Source organism: Callithrix jacchus, chromosome 13 (genome assembly GCF_049354715.1).
Source record: "Callithrix jacchus isolate 240 chromosome 13, calJac240_pri, whole genome shotgun sequence".
NCBI lineage: Eukaryota > Metazoa > Chordata > Mammalia > Primates > Cebidae > Callithrix > Callithrix jacchus.
In genome coordinates, this window is record NC_133514.1 from 58,328,783 (window position 1) to 58,334,508 (window position 5,726).

At 47.8% G+C, this 5,726-nt stretch overlaps 1 pseudogene; it reads right to left on the reverse strand.

Moving 5' to 3' along the window:
* Positions 1 to 359: 359 nt before the first annotated feature.
* LOC100414206 (metallothionein-1A-like) lies at positions 360 to 1,992 on the reverse strand (annotated as a pseudogene).
* Between the last annotated feature and the right edge of the window lie 3,734 nt (positions 1,993 to 5,726).

A 5,726-nucleotide genomic window follows, 5' to 3' on the forward strand; every position in this document is an offset into this window, starting at 1 on the left:
TGTGACCCGCCTCGGCCTCCCAAAGTGCTGGGATTATAGGTGTGAGCCACCGCGCCCAGCCTGGTGGGTTAGTTTTAAAGGTTCCTGACCCCCTTAGTATATAACTTAAAACAATGTATTGGTGTCAGAAATGTGTAATACGGCATTTTTGATGGTTAGTTTCACGTTTAATTTGAGAATACTTAACCTTATAAAATCAAACTAGCAAATTACCTTAGTAGACAACACAGTTGAAACAGTTTTAATAAGAAATCTTACTGCAGTTTTATGTAAGAAGGAACTGGTATATTTAAAGCTGCATGTAAAATCTGAGTTTTAAGTTTATTATGCCAGCTGTCTCTATTAGCTTTCCAGGTGTGTCATATCAAAGTACCACAGACTGGGGGCATAAACAACAGAAATGTGTTCTCACAGTTCTGGAGGCTGGAAGTTCAAGACAAAGGTGTCAGCAGGGTCAGTGCAGTGGCTCAGCTGAGAGCCACACAGGACAGGGAGCTTCCACCCCCGAGCCAAGGGAGGTGGTGAGTGATAGTGCTACCCAACCTGGGAAACTATTTCCAAGGCACACAAAGAAAACCAGAGCCAGAATAAAGGCAACAACTTTTATTATCATTCACATATTTTATAAAAGAGAGACAAATATAGTAAGGCCATGGTTGTATGGAAAAAAATTCCAAATTTGTTTAGGTCACTCTTTCTACATCTGAGAGCAGGGCTGTCCTGACATGAGGCACAGCAGCTGCACTTGTCTGATGTCTCTCTGCAGATGCAGCCCTGGGCACAGCTGGCACAGCCCATAGGGCAGCAGGAGCAGTAGCCTGGGGAAAAAGGGGAGAGTCAGAGGTCAGAGCAGACTTGACTGGAGACCTCTCTGCCCCAACAGAGGCCTGGCTCAAGCCCTACCTCCAGCTCCTGAGGACCTTTAGGCCATGGTGGCATTGCTCCGTCAGGAGTCAGCTGGATCTTTGGCGTGAGCGTCTTCCAGTGAAAAGCTGCCCAGCACGACGTATACCCAGGAGAGGACAGAAGACTGGAGAGGCAGTGGCTGGGGCGACAGGGACAAAGGAAAACAAGTTCTGCAGAACCATTGGCTTAAGTAAGAAAAGTCCTGAAGTGTCAGGTCTGTGCTTGGCAGGCTGGTGCATTTGTGTGGCCTCAGTTTCCCTATTTTAAGAATGAAAGTTGGGAATCAACCATCTTGTTTTTCCAGCTGTGATCCTGAATCAGTTGCCAGGAAAGGAGATGTGGAAAGCTGGTCACTGTCCCGCTCCTGCCCACTAAGCTCTGGGTTCCCTCCTCTGACTCTGCTCAGCCCCCAGATTCTCAGGGAAGGCCCCGAACTCACTCTTCCTGTAGGAGGTGCAGGTGCACTCTGCATTTGCAGGAGCTGGTGCAGGTGCAGGAGCCACCTGCAGGGAAGAGAAAAAGGCAGTGAGCAGTGAGTGTGGTGCAGGGTTAGAAGCAGCCCCTCAGCATCCTCCTGCTCACTGCACGGGAATCCTGTTACCTAGTTCCATCCTGTTACCTGTTACCTAGCCCAGCCCCGCCTTTCCACCCCACAGGCTCGGATGGGCAGGTGCCCTCTTTTTCATACCACACAGAGACTTAAGTGGGGAATCTTGAAGAAGCAATGTCTCCCACCTCCCTACCAGCCCAGGCAGCTCAAATGCTGGACAGAGCACTGGGTCCCAGCTCAGCACACCTCTGGCCTATGGGTGACCTGGAGCAGGGGCAGTTTTGAGCCTCATTCCTCTCTCCTTGGAAATGGGAGGCACTGGGACAATGGTAAGGTTTTCAGTGATAATAATAAAGGTTCCTGGTAAGAAAAAAAGCATTAGAAGTACAAAGTAAAAAAAAAAAAAATCCACTTTAGGTAGAGCTCAAAATGCACCTGCCTCCTGCATTTTTTAATCCCCCATTAAAAATCCGGGATCCTAAAGGCCCCGAAACCTGGCATACTTTACCAGTGGCACAGGAGCAGTTGGGGTCCATCTGGAGAGCAGGTGAGGCTGGAGCACCTATGCCAGAGGTGAAGAAACAGGCAAGCAAGTGGGAGGTGGCTTTGTAGTTGGGGAGGAGTGCCGGGTGCAGAGGTCCTGCCCCAGGCCTGGCTCTGGCTCCGGCAGTGTCAGAGGCACTCTGGGTTCAGGGCCCGGCTGTGCGCAGCAGATGGGCCAAGCGGAGGATCCTCTCTAGCGAGGCTGGTGTGCAGCCTGGGGGTGGCCCTTTGGCTCCCACTCACTTTGAATGGGCTGCGTGCCTGGCGGTAGGCGGTGTCCCTGCTATAATCCCGGCCCACCCGAATTTCTTAGAAATTGTGGTCCACTCCTGCCCCTGCACGGTCCGGCAACCCAGCCGCAGGTGGTCGCAGTGTCCCCTGCCCAGCACCCTGCACCAGTGACCTGAGCCTCACCTCTGTTGGAGTCCATGTGCAACCCCAGCCTAGTGCTCGCATCTCTAGATAGGGAAGCGCAGCGAGGGAGTTGTGTGCAGAGGACCAGCCTCCCATGTGACCTTTCCTCACCTGCATTGCCACCCAGGTCCTTTGGCCACGTTTGTCTTATTCACAGCAACAGAGCAGACATAGTGCCCTGCTTCCCTCCCTTCCATTCCCCACTCCTGGGAAGGTGATGGGCACATTTGTCCACATCCTCCTTTGCTGTAACTTCTTGGGGCTTCCCACAGCCTAGCTGGCCCACCAGGCCCAAGGATGGAGCTTCCCAAAACTTGAAATATTCTCAAGGGAGGGATCTTTTTCCTGATGTGCTCACCCTTGCATTAAATTAAGAAGCATGAAAAGTAGTTATTACTTTCAGGATTCTTAACTATTACAGAGCTTTTAGACTCAGCCAGATCCTGTTGAGTCACTTTGGCTGTTTCAACCCTCACAGCAACCCTCAAGGGAAATACTTTTTATGACAGCGTCTTACTATTCAGACAAGGACAACACAAGGAGATAAGTAACTAGCCCAGGACAGAGAGTGAAAGCAGTGCTGCAGGTTTGAAGCCACTCAGCTTTTTTTTTGTTGTTGTTGTTGTTTTTGAGACAGAGTCTTGCTCTGTTGCCAGGCGTCAGACTGGAGTGCAGTGGCACAATCTCTGCTCACTGCAACCTCCACCTCCTGGGTTCAAGCAATTCTCCTGCCTCAACCTCCCAAGTAGCTGGGATTACAGGTGCACACCACCATACCCAGCTAATTTTTGTATTTTTAGTAGAGACAAGGTTTGACCATGCTGGCCAGGATGGTCTCGATCTCTTGACCTGGTGATCCGCCCACCTCAGCCTCCCAAAGTGCTGAGATTACAGGCTTGAGACACCGCACCCAGCCACCACTCAGCTTTTGAAGGAAAAGAGATCAGTGATGAAACTTCCCTTTGCCCTCACTATGTCTTCAGCACCTCTTCACTGCTTGAAATCTTTAAACAAAAACAAATATCAACATCAATCCAGAGAGCAACAGAGGGATATATATATAACTGTGTGGCTACCTTCCATGTCTGCAAGGTGACTGATTCTTATTTTCAGTAGTGTCAGAGAGTTTGCTTTTTCTGTAAACACATTAAGGAAATAGGATTCTTTAAAGGAAAATGTTAAGGAAAATAACAGTGCAGGTGTGGGCAGAAATGGCAAGAATCCTTTCACATCTGTTATGTGGACATGGACTATCTTGCTTATGGCTTTATATATGCAGCATAGATCCCTATTTGTGGATGCGTAGGGTTCCCTCTTGGATCCATATGTCGTATGCTCATGTTATTGATGGGAACAACATGGAACTCACAGCTAAGCCTATCAGGACTAGCTTATTTGTCTGGAGGTACTAAAATGCTCCTATGCTGTGAATAAAGATAATAAAACCATAGCTATTACAGACCACTTGAGACACACTGAACACTGTATTAAGTTCTTTATATGAATTAACTGATGTGGTCCTACCAGCCAGACCCTGTTATCATGCATGGAACAGGGTAAAAGCCTGAACCACAGAGAGGTTGTGTTACCCAGGTATAAATGACACAGCTGAAATTTGCACTCATGCAACGTCATTGCCTCAACCAGCACCCTATGTCATGTAAAACACAAGGACACAGAAAACATGGCACAAGGACAGCAAAGGGAAGAGTAATAGCTGGCAATCAATCCCTCTTCATAGCTCTTAACCTTCCTGGGCATCAGTATGCCTCTTTCCAGTCAGAGGGCACAATTGGGCCAACTCAACAAGGGCACTTCCAGCTAAGAACTGTGATGGGGAGGGCTTAGCATCCACTTACACAATGATGTGCCAGCTCTGGAGAGGGCTTGAGGACAGCTGTACCATAAGTTCATCCAACCTGTAGTTGGATGACCTTGTGAGTTGTGTGACCTTGGGCAGGTTCTTAACTACTCTAGAGGACAGTGTTCCCCTACATATCCAGCCTCTGCACACACTCTCTCTGGTTTGTGTGAAGATCAAATGACTTGAAGGGTGGGAAAGGCTTGTTCTCTGTCCAAATGCTGGAGCAGTGTCTTATGCTGGAGAGTTGGTGCAGAAAGTCATCCACATACCCTTAAGACCAGACCAGCAAGACTCCAAACACATTCCCAACTTCCACTCCACAGTCATGCTTCCAAGGAACTGGTGAGGAACATGGTGAGGAACATGCTTTCCCAAGGAGCTTGATGAGATCTAATAGGATTCTCTGTCTGCAAAGTCCATGTGGAGAAATGATTCTAACAGCACTCTTCACTGAGTCCTAGCCAGGTGCTAGGCCACTATCACATTTCATCCCAAAGTAGAGATAGAATCTTCTTTCTACAAATGAGTAAATGCAGCCTCAGAGAGGTTAAGCACCTTGCCCAGGTCACACAGCCAGTAAGGGATGAAGTGGGCTGTGAACCTACTTGTGTGACACCAAATCACCTGCACTTGGCCAGGCTGCCTTCTCTTCTTGTATTATTTTAATATTTTGTTTTACATAGAGAGGGGTTCTCACTAAGTTACCCGAGCTGGTCTCAAACTTCTGACCTCAGGCAATCCTCCTGCCTTGAGCAGAGCATGATGTGAGCCACTGAGGTGGTGTGAGCCACTGCACCCAGCCAGGCTACCTTCTGAAATCCCTTATTCACAAAGCACTTTAAGGCAGCATGATGCTTACTCTTGGGCCACGTGACTCCTCTGCCTCTTTGAACATCAAACAGCAATTGCCTCACCAAATAGCCAGATAACTAACAGTCGCCATGAATTACAAGACACCCAGGGCCTTCCTCCTTCCTACTGAATATCACTACACCTTACAACAGATGTGCAGCGTTAGTAGTTCTTTTTTCTGTTATTTTGTTCTAATGTCCCTTTGAGATTACCTTGTTGAATATGAAAAATGAACTTTGCATTTTTATTTTTCATACTCATTCATTCTATTTATCTCACCAAAGCTTAGGTCCATGACTGATTCCTGTGCCCTCAAATCATCTGGCATGATGCTCTTACATTTTTAGCCAGGAAACTGACCAGAGACAGGTAACCCAACTTGCTTTAGGGCACTCAGTATATAGGATGATCCCAGCTCCGCTGGGTCTGGGGTCTCTTATGTCAGGACACCCCTCAAAAAAACCATTGAGGCAGAATAAGGCCAACACTGTTTATTGTCATTCCCATGTTTCACTTGAGAAAACAGACACAGTAAATGGGTTATGCTTGTATTTAAAAAAAAAAAACCTCTAGGTTTGTAAGGGTTGTGTTATTTAC